The sequence below is a fragment of the Haplochromis burtoni genome, unplaced genomic scaffold, assembly GCF_018398535.1.
Source record: "Haplochromis burtoni strain Fernald_Lab_line unplaced genomic scaffold, NCSU_Asbu1 Contig_34, whole genome shotgun sequence".
NCBI classification, from domain to species: domain Eukaryota; kingdom Metazoa; phylum Chordata; class Actinopteri; order Cichliformes; family Cichlidae; genus Haplochromis; species Haplochromis burtoni.
In genome coordinates this window covers 354,801-366,364 of record NW_024582395.1, presented here as the reverse complement: position 1 = coordinate 366,364, position 11,564 = coordinate 354,801, and the positions used below count along the sequence as shown (strand labels likewise).

Below are 11,564 nucleotides of genomic sequence, written 5' to 3'. Positions count from 1 at the left end.
ACATTTTTCTTTCCAAATGTTCTGTACTTCTGTCTTATAGACTATCCTCAGTGTCCAAAGGTGGATTATCATTTGTTCCTATCAGCTCAAAGCTGTCTGGCCATTCTCCTCTGACTTCTGGCATCAACAGAAATCTGGCCTAACCTAATATATTTTTCTTTTTTCCTGATCATTCTCTAAACTCTAGAGACGGTTGAATGAGAAAATCCAAGTAGATAAGCAGTTTCTGAAATATTAAATCCAGCCCGTCTGTTACCAACAACCACGGCGCCTTCAAAGTCACTTAAATCCCTTTCTTCTTCATTCTGGTGCTTTGATCTCTAGCAGGTTGTCCTGATCACGTCTACATGCCTAAATGCATGTTATTGGTTGATTAGATGTTTGCATTGATGAGCAGGTGTACCCAGTGAAACTGCTGGTAAAGTGTATGCACTCTATGGCCAGAGTTACACTAAAGGAAAATCTGTCTATAGACATAAAGATCATATGTCAATAGAGAGTCTTAATAGGCATCAAACAAACTGTAGCTTTTAATCATTAATAAAGTCATATTCTCATTTATGAACACAGGCTCGAAGGTGAAACCTGTTTAACCTTAAATAAAAGACTGTGTTTGAAAATGTGTTTTAATATGCACGACTTTCATATGTAATACCATTTTGTTTATGATTTTACTTTTTCTTCCTCTTTTCCATTATTTTCCTGGAATTGCATTTTTTTAGAAATTGAAAAATAAATAAATAAAGTACTTTCATCTTGCGCCTGAGATGGATGAGACGGGCTGAAAACGCAGTTTGATTCAAATATCATCGTTATTATCTACCCTGTGAAAAAAGACTCTCTGCTACTGCTGCTCATGCTTTTGCCCGAAGACTTGCTGGAGTAAAAGCAACCTGACTAATTCCACCTCTTGACTGAGGGGAGAATCCCTCTTGACCAAACACCATGGCTCCAGCCCCTCGGGAGCAAAAAGAAAGATGTCTGAGTGTGCATGTTATCAAGTGAGTTGTTATCAATACCACTGATAGCTAGAGAGGCTTCCGTGATATACAAGCAGAGCAGATGCTCACTGGCCCTGGAACACAAGCCATATCTGTCCGTGTGTTGTTGGGAGCATTTGCAATTCATGTCTTTCGGAGCATGCTATATTCCCTCTGGCCACTGAAGCAATAGGGTGTCACATCATCTGTAGAACTGCAGCTATGTAGTAAAACATGTCAAACACGATTCAGTCTTTGTTGCTGTTTGCGTCACAGTCCTTATTTTCATGTGAACAGATGCTAAAAAGACGGGTCAACCCCCATCATAATTCTTTTATTACAATCATGTAATAATTAAACATGTCAGCGCCTGAGCTAAGTTTAAAAAGACGGAGCAGGATTGTACTATTTTAAACTAATAATCCATGCTGATAAATCACCCTTTAAAAAAAGGGAAAAGTATCCTGACAGATTAAAACCAACCACTATAATTAATCTCTGGCTTCTTTATCTGTCCACTTGTTCGCCGCTCTTTCGTAATGGAAATCTTCCCCACCGCTGCTCACACTGTAAATACTACAGTAATTCCTCTTACTCTGTCATACTCCACAACTATGAGTTTGTCCACAATCATGAGAAGCTTCAGCAGCAGGAGGAAGAGGAGGGGGGCGGGGAGGGCCGGAGAATGAGGCGCACGCCATTGGCCAAGAGTCAGAAAGAACTTTAACAGGATTGGCTGTAAGCCTGGGAGCTGGCAACAGAGTTCCCTCCTTATTCCAGAGAACATCAGTGAGCAGTGGAGTGGGACTTGCGGTGTGTGAGATGCACACAATACACTTTTGTTTGTTTTTGATCTTTTATTTGGATTCAGAGAGGAAACAGAAGATTAGAGGACAAATAATCTCTTTCTGGAACTTTCTGAGAAGGATTTAAAGTAAGTTCTGACATTGCCCTCCCTTTTCTGTCTGTCACTCCTCTGTATTGATAACAGTAGCTGTAGGACAGTGGCTTATCTTTCTGTGGACTTGGCAGCGGAGCTAAAGTCACACACGTGCGATTGTAATATGACATCAGAGCAAATACTGATACAGTGTGACAGCGGTTATAGTAAACACTCACACCATCATCACCAGCTCATCACTACAGCTAATCAAATACTAGAAGCCATCTGCATGTGTGTGCAAGTAAGTGCGTGCGGTTGGTTTATGTGTAAATGCACATGCGCTGGACTTAGATTCAGTGTGTTGGAAGAATGCATAGAAAGCAGGCTTGTGCTTTAGGGGAGGGACCGGTGCAGTGCGACTTCACAGTCACCAACCTCATCAGCAAACTTGTCACTGCAATGCTTTGCATTGACAGAGGAGCTCAAGGACTGCCCTCCCAAAATCTCCTGGTGTGACTTTCAGGCTGCGGGGTGGTTGTGGCGGTAGTCGGCTATAAATAGGCCTGCTCCAAATTGTGCTGCAGTCACACATAAATTCAGGGTGGGGGAAGAAAGAACACCGTCATTGCTTCTTCTTCTTCTTCTTCTTCTTTTTTTGTTAGATTTTTTGTTTAAGAAAACTTTGTTCCTTCCAGAATATGATTGATAATACACACTGCAGGATAACCTGTTACCCATCTTTCATCTCTTTATCATAACAGCAACAGCCTTATGAATGGGAAAAGAAGGAGAGGAAGGTAAACAAACAGTGTTTCCTGGGAGTCTGTCTCCCAGTGTGGACTGACTCAGTTAATGCACAGGGTGTGAAAAGTGTCAGTTAGTAATGTTAAACTGTCATATGCTTTGCTCTCTTGATTTCCATAGACGTGATTATCAAATTTCCAGTCAAACCAGCTCGCCAGATTGTTAAACAGGCGTGTTAGAGCCCATACAAGAAGCTGGGCTTTGTCTCGGGATAATGTGTGCTCGCTTGTGTGAACACAGGAAACGTTTCAAAAGTTAGATCATATTCACACAGCGTTACACTTTCATTGGATCCAGGAGGCTTTAATGTGGCTCCAGATGACCACCTAACAAACATGTGGACCTGTTTATGTGTTGCACCTCACAGATGGAGACTGTGATTCATGACATGACCGTGATCACTGTTGTGATGTCACGGTGACTCTTCAGCACACCTTATTTGTGAAGCCAGTTAAAAGTTGTGGAAATAATGACACTTCTTGTCTCCTTTGTAGTTTCTAAGTGGTGCGATTTTTAATACCTTCCTGTCTGTTTAAGCTCCTTGTTTTTATCGTGCTGAACACAGTGAGCCCTGTGTTGTACCTGACCTCTACTATGCAAATATAGTAGAGTGCCGCACTCCACCTCCACATGGATTAATCAGCGAGATGCAAGCGACACACTAAGCCCATTGTTTCACCTGTGCAGCACCTGAGTGCGTCGATAGTGGCTGAAACCGCAAGCTTAGACTCTGACCTACATGAAGGAGTGTTTGTGCTCTTTTCCACTTTGCAGAGATCAGAACAAGTCAGATTAGGATGAATAATGAATAACTGTGCTCACTAGACAATGACTGCATTAAAACCACCAACATGAAAATGTTTAATCTTACGAGCCTCTTTCTTTATCCCTGGTGTTATGTTGAGCTGGGTCTCTTTTCTGAATGAGTGCTGCTGCTGCTCAGTGTGAATGCAGAGTAATGAGCTTGGCTCAGTGCACTGTGTGTGTAGTGTGCAGGGACAAGAGGCATCTGCACTGCTGCTGATGTCTTTTGTATCAGTCTTGTAATGAAGGTCTCTGCAGGTTTTGGCGAACTGTCCGCACACACTGCATGTGGACAGCCGTGATGATGCTTAAGACCTTAACTTAGAGTGACAATGTCAACTCCAGTGTTTATCAGACTTTGTTGTTCTCGGATGGCTCAATTAGCATGAGAGGCTTTGAGTTACATAGCGATGTAAGTCTTGTGAGTTTTCAGAAGTGAGGGGTCAGGGGTCAAGCAATAGCGGAGTACCGCAGTGTTTGTGCCAGTAAAGTCAAATGTCACAGGCTTCCCTGAGCCATTCTTGGCTGTTTATGAGTGGGAGTTAATGGAAAATTATATCATTTGCTTCCCAAAGCATATTCATTATTGTAATGGCAGTGTTTATTTTCTTCTGTTCTACTGGCAAGTAAGAGCATGCTAAAGTCCTCCAAAGCTCTCAAGCAAAAGCACTGCAATATGCATACGTACTCGCTGACACGCACGCACAAGAACATATAAGCAGGCAAAGCCAACAGCATTTAAGTGCCTTTTTATTGGAAACTGTTTTCTCATAACCATAAGCAGGAAAATCTCTGTGTACTCTGGATGTTAGGAGTCATTTTGGGACTATCCATTTTTTTTTTGCGGAGCTTGCAGATAGTTAAAGTCAGGTCATGATCTCTCGCCTTAGTTGTGAGATCACCAGCAAAGAAATAAACTCTCAGCAATTAATGTTACATCTGTTTTCCATTTCAAGGTGACATGACACACGCTTTTTGAGTCATGAATTGTTTGCTGCTTATTCAGAGGGTGTTTCTCTGACTCCAGATGTTTGGCAACCTTGTAGCGATTCCAGTACAAAGCGCGCTGTCTGATATTAAGTCCAAGGACAAATGTGACATGTAATAACGATATCCCTTGGCGTGTAAAGACTTAGACAGACACGTGTTTAACAGTGTCGACAGAAACTTACAAGAAGATCGATTCTCCACCATTCGACCTCAATGAAGCTAATAAAAAACCCACGAGCATTCAGCACCAAAAGAACCGCAACACAAAGTCTTACTAATAAACCACACTGTAATGACCAGCAGTAGGGCAGATTTAGTCTTTAATTGAAGTCATGTACACAGACATAAGCAGATGACATTTTTTGAGGATCTCTGCCTCTGCAGCTTTTGTGTGTGATGACTTTGCTGCGTTAAACAGGAAGAATGACCTTTGAGGGACACGAGAGAGGAGAAGAAGAGAGAAGCATCTGGGGCCTGCAGCTTACTTGTACTTCCCTTTCCCTTTGTCACTCTGGAAGTCCTGCCATTGTGCTTGTTGGCTATTCTTTTTTTAAAAATAAAGTTTAAGAGCTTAAACTACTTTTATAGAAACACAACTAGGGATTTGGGAACTGCCCAGGGACTTAATTGTGGAGAGAATGGGGGTGGTGGGGGTTGGATGGGCTTGATAATGTCTCTAGAGGGTGGTGGTATGTGCTCGTTAGGTTTTGGTCATCTCCTTCACAGCACATCCCCGTGCTTTATTTAACAAATACAAAATACTTTGTTTTCCTCAACCTCGGAAAACTTTCCGTAAACAAATGTTGACATTTTCCAGTGTTTGGACTGGGTCACAGCGATGCTGCTCCTGGTCCAGGAGACCAGAAAGGCTTTGTGCAACTGGAGACTTGAATAGTGTTTTCTTTGAAACTCGACTCGTTTTTTGTTGTTATTCCACATTGGGTTGCTGTGTCACACACAGACACACACATACACAGAGAGTCCACGTCCAAGATTAACAGCGAAACGAGAGCGTTCAGCATTTAATGATCGTTCCAGTCCCACCACAACGTCTCCAGCACAGTCAAACAACTGGATTGAGTTTCACTGTAACATGTCAAATCGTTTCTCACTGAGAACTGATTGCACTGCTTGGAGTGAGCACAACCCACAGAGTAATTGGAGTTAAGTGCCTTTGACAGCTAGTGTTTGTACAAGGAAGGGATGAATAAACATCAAGGGTGGCAAATGGATTACTTGACTTTTTTTTGTCTGGCAAGAAAACACAAAATGACCCCCTTTAGCTCATGATAACTAGCCTCCACCCACAGCTAAATTATATCTAGTATATGAGCAGCTTATCAGTAGAGATGGCCTGCCAGTTGGCTAGCGAGTTTATAATTGGTCATTTGGTCAGGTGTTGTGGAGTATTTGTGAGGTCATGACCCTGATAGAAATCCTGCTTGGTCCAGGACGTTATGAACAGAGTGATATCTGCTTGCCACGATTTGCTTATCCTGCTGCAGCATTTAGCACTGTCTTCACTAAGCACAGCTGTCTATTTAAACTGGCTAAGCTCCGCCAAACTGTGTTGGGAACAGTCCAATCATGTTGCAGGACAGAGTAATCCTGTTTTCACTGGGTTCATACGGTTGGTGCGTTGAATTCTGCCTCTCCTGCATTAACAGCATGGTATGCTACAATAACACTTGTTATCCAACATTTTCCCACCCATGGAACTTTGGGAATAATGCCCCATGCATTCATGAACTCTCAAGTAGCCTGCCTCTTCAGAAGAAAAGTGACAGGAAATAACACGAGTGTTCGATTTTCAGGTTTTGCAAAGTTATAAAAAATTCAGAGATAAATTGCGTGTGTGTTGTTTGCTGGTTTCTACTTTTAAACTGTCCATATAAACACTCATCCAGTATTTACATTTGTACTTATTATACATGTTTATCGTTTTAATGGTTGAGTTAAAATGTTTGCTCTGCAGATGGCTTTGCTTTAGGCTTATGTAAGATCATCTATAACTGTTCAATATTGACATTCATAAAAACTCTTACCATCCATGAGAATATAATTTGTCTTTGGGCGTGGCTTATGGGTAACTAAACAAAACAGAGAGAAAATGAGGCTTTCTCCCCCAAGGCTCTTTCCTTATTCTGGGGAGTGCTTCCTGTTGATACAGCAGGCTGGGGTCAGCAGTGAAAGTAATCTTGTAATTTCTCTGAGGCCATTCGCATTGCTAGGATCTTCCTGTTATATTAGCTTCTTGGGAACTATAACTTGCGTCACAATGATGCATTTTCCTCACTAATCATGTGGAGAATGTTTCCGCGTAGAAGTGAAAGGTTAATGTGACAGCTTTCTTCTTCTGTTTCGCATCATCATGACATCCAGTGGGCTGTGGGCTGAGCTTTTTGATTTATGTTGCTGTTGACGCGCTCATTGCAAATATGTGTATTAATATCCATCTATCTGATGTGATGTCACAAGTGGTGGCTGATTTGTCCAACAGGGGTTTTTGTTAGTTTAAATGGAGAAAAAACATTTATCTGTTTTGTTAGTGACATGTGTTAGCCAGCTGAAGCACAGAAGAAGGATTTATGCACTCAGATCAATCGATCTCACTTTGTAGAGCACTGGAAAATATTTACTGGAGATGAAAAAGTAGACTTCTCTGCTCTGTACTGAACTCAGTGTCAACTATACGGACAAAAGCATTGGGCCAGACCTTTTAATCTTTGAAATCAGGTGTTTTCATTTCCATTGCTGCAGGTGTATAAAATCAAGTACCTAACAATGCAGTATGCAGTATAGTTATTTTAGAGAGCTCAATTAATTTGAGTGTGGTACTGTAATAGGAAGCCACAGCCGCAACAAGTCAGATTATGAAAGTCTTTGCACAATCTATATATGACCTCGGCAAGTGGGTGATGTTGTTGGCAGCATTAATACTTGTGCATTATAATACATTGTATGTTAATTAGCTTGTGGTTGTGTCCTGCTGTTTTTTTATATGGATACAAACTGATTAAAAGCTGGGACTTTATTTTCTGCCTGTGTCCCCAACCTTTGTTGTCATCAGCTTTTTTCAGCGCCATCTTCATATATCGTCTCGTGCCCATTCTGATTTTGAACTCTTGGTGATATCTGTTAGTTCTTTTATCTAGGCTGTTATTAAAATCCTTTATATTGAGGCAATGATTTTTATGCTGTCATTGATAAATCTGTGGTGAAAAAGTAGCTGGAAGTGCACAGGAGGAGTCAACAGTACTGAACAGGCCACTCACAGTAGTTTTACAGACTGTGCCAATGCGATGTATAGTTTGGGGAGGTGCACATTAGCCGTAGGTTACATTGTAAAGTTTCAGTGAGGTTACTTACAGCGTGTAAACGCCTTGTAATGTAGGTGTAGGCAGTCCAGTACTTACCTTAGTGTGTTTTGAGTTACATATTTGTATTGCAAGGGTACCGAGGAACTCAATGTGGTACTTATGTATGCAACATACAGCAAGCTACTCACTTAACCCTCATTTACTCTGGTGAGTGAGTAATTGGATCAGAAAATGCCAGCTATCAGCTCTGTCACAGATAATCAACTCATGTGAAACTTCTTCTTCCCATGCAGCTGGCTAAAACAGGAGGTTTTCACTAATCTGTTCTCTCTTTCTCCCTCTATGGTGACGGGAGGCTGGAGCATATTTCAGCTAATTTTGGACATGAGACAGAGTAGACCTTGGACAGATTCATGCTCAGATCCTCACCTACAGGACATTTAGAAACGCTAACATAATATAGAGGTCTCCGGATGCAGTTGAAACCCACGAACAGGCCAACACCACAGTCCTTACTTTCTTAATCAAGTTGGGAATCACTCAGTAAGTCACAGTCTTGCTAGCACAGTGCAATAGTAAAGCCCCAATAAAACTCTCCGTCATTTACAGATATCTGTATGCATCATCGCACTCTTATCTATCCTCATCCTATCCTTATTCTAATAGTCCCTCACACAGATATGAGATTGCACTAAAATGAAATGTTCCTATTCGAACAACACAGACTCTCATGCAAAGTAAAAAACGACATTGTTTATCGGCAGTTTTTCTCTTGGTTCAAATGCTTTCTGTCCTAAAATGTCACTCATGCTTTGCTTTCTCACTCCCACTCTCCTTTCTTTCCCCACCATATTTGGTGGAACAGGGTTTAATGCCATGAGACCGTTTAAGGATGCTGGATCACAGGTCTCAGAGAGACCTAAATGAATTTCACATCTCATAACATGTTGTCTTATAGCATAAAGGTGGGTCACTTATGTAGTCGCAGAGTTTTGAACAGTGAGTTGTGCCAAAAAGTATTCACATAGTGCTTTGATGCCTGCAGAGGTCAGGCCAGGTGTTTATGACATGTCTATGAAAATGAGCTTTTCTAACTCTTCTGGTCTTGTGTATCTGTACGATTAGCTTGCTATGCCCCTTTTAAATGGTTAAAAAGAGAATTCAGGGGATTGTGATCAGTCTCTTGTCCTGTTTCACTTTGAAACACCGAAAATGACTTACAGTGTTAATTAATGGCAAATGTTTTCTCTTGATGAACCAGTTGTGTAAGCATATCTGCTGGAAAGTATTTGGGTTTATAGCTGACCGTTATTACGTAGACAATATGGCAACATTTCTCTGTGGTTTTTGGTGCTGCTTCAAATTGGCAAATCTGATTATCACGGGAGGTTTGTTGGAAAAAAAAGAGCCCTGCTATGTATTTCTGCCACTGGAAATGTTTTTATAAAAATAAGATTACAGATATGTAATCAGCTTTCTGGCTCTCCTGATATAATCCGAGGCTAGACTAAGCCTTAGAGGGTGGGTCTTCTTTACATAACATGACAAGAAATCAGAAACACGAAATCATAGTGAGAGCAGCAGAATTTTGCTGCTCTCATTGGTTTGCCTGCTATGATTAACCCATGGTGACCTTAACACAGCGTTCCCATGAGAGGAAACTCCTCCAGTATACAGAAGCCATAATTTTTCTGAACCATGTAGTTCAGGACAGCTCAGCTGATTAGAATCACTTATTTGTACAATGGTACCACAGAATGCAATTACTTGGAGTAAAGTTTGTAAGAGATTATATTTCCTCCTGATATGAAAGGTTTTGTTGCATATAATGTTCGATATAGAATGCTAGATAATGGTAGATTAAATCAACAAGGGGTGCCATGAATAAGATGCAGAAGAGAACTTGTAGATTAAAGGAAGACTCAAAAAACACATAGGATCGAAATGGGAAAAATATCATATCTATACTGATATGGACTGGGTAATGTGTGAGGAACAATGAAAATGATAAACCTACAGACGGCTGACTTTAAAGACACCCTGAAATCATGCAGCTGGCTAATCCATTTGGCCAAAACTTAATTGCAGCAACTCATAATGGTACTTAGCAGTTTGTACAGCCCCCACATGCTTGTATGCAGGGCCTGATAACGTCAGGTGATGTCTTGGAGATGTTCTCTCAGATCTGGACTAGGGCATCCCTTCCTTCTGGACAGTCTGAGGAGCAGCCTGGCGGCGTTCTTGGTAGCATTATATGGATTTAGGTCAGGCGAGTATGCTCCTACCTGCATATTGAGGTTGGGTGCTGTGGTGCACCAGGAGGACCCCAGGATCTTCTGCATCAGCGTAGGGTCTGAGAACAGGTCCAAGGATTTCACCCCAATAACTAATGGGAGTCAGGGTGCCGTTGTATAGCCTGTAGAGGTCTGTGCATCCCTCCATGGACATGTCTCTCCAGACCATCACTGATCCACTACCAAACCAGTCATGCTGAATAATGTCACAGGCAGCATAATGGTTTTCACGGCTTCATCAGACTCTTTCACATTTGTCATATGTGCCCATGGTGAACCTGCCAGGAGTGGACCTGCAATTCTGGTATCTATGGTAAATTCCAATTGGGCTCTGGTGCCAGGCAATGAGCACAGTGCTGACTAGAGGACATCAGGCCCTCAGGGTGCCCTCATTAAGTCTTTTTCTGATTGTCTGGTCAGAGACATTAACACCAGTGGTATCCCGGAGATAATCTTCTAGGGCTCTGGTAATGCTCATCCTGTTCCTCCTTGCACAGATGGGTTAAGGACCTTCTACATGCGTGTCCAGCTCTCCGAGAGTAACTGCCTGGAATCTCGTTCATGCTCTTGAGACTGTGCTGGGAGACACAGCAAACCTTACAGCAACAGCATGTATTGATGTGCCATCCTACCTACCTGTCCTACCTCTTTAGTATGGCGTTATTTTTGTGCCACTATTCTGAGCACACGTAAAAAATAAATTGAGCGCACGTAAAAAAAAATTTTCAGGTGCAAGTGTTGCATTTTGAGGAGAAATTAATTTTGAGCAAAGAAAAGCTAAATTTGAGTGAACAAAATTCATTGCTGCGTGCAAAAATGTATTTCAGTGTTTGCTAGCAGCCCCTGTCGCTCAGTATTTGCATTTGCGCTTGCTCGCAATGTGCTGCTTACGCTCTCAACATTTCTGCCTGTGCGCGCTCAACTCTTTCTGTACACCGTTATATTTGTGCCACAAAACCAGCCAATCACAGACTTGGATGCAAAAAAATTGGATTGGCTTTTTTGGTCTCCAGTCAGCTCGAAATGAAGAAACGCAATATCCCAGAATACATTTCGTCCAAAACTGAAATGAGGCAGTGGCGAGGAACACAGAGTGGCGGCGTTTGAAATATTACTTATTCTGGGTCACAAAAGAAACTTTTAAGATATTTTCATGCGAGAATGTTGCTGGTTTTGTGGCACAAATATAATGGTGTACAGAAAGAGTTGAGCACGCACGGGCAGAAATGTTGAGAGCACAAGCAACACATTGCGAGCAAGCGCAAGTGCAAATACTGAGCGACAGGGGCTGCTATTGTGTGTGTGTATGGATAATAGCAAACACTGAAATACATTTTTGCACGCAGCAATGAATTTTGTTCACTCAAATTTAGCTTTTCTCCGCTCAAAATAAATTTCTCCTCAAAATGCAACACTTGCACCTGCAAATTGTTTTTACGTGCGCTCATTTTTTTTTTACGTGCGCTCAGAATAGTGGCACAAAAATAAC

The 11,564-nt window shown here is 41.7% G+C and overlaps 1 protein-coding gene across 1 annotated transcript in view; it reads left to right on the top strand.

Annotated features, from left to right (window-relative positions):
* The first annotated feature begins 1,750 nt into the window (after positions 1–1,750).
* The window catches only part of LOC102310201 (cAMP-specific 3',5'-cyclic phosphodiesterase 4D), a 138,727-nt gene continuing 128,913 nt past the window's right edge, over positions 1,751–11,564 (top strand). The window contains exon 1 of the mRNA XM_014332569.2: positions 1,751–1,914. The gene's annotated coding sequence lies outside the window, so the exon portion shown is untranslated. The remainder of the gene's footprint in view (positions 1,915–11,564) is intronic.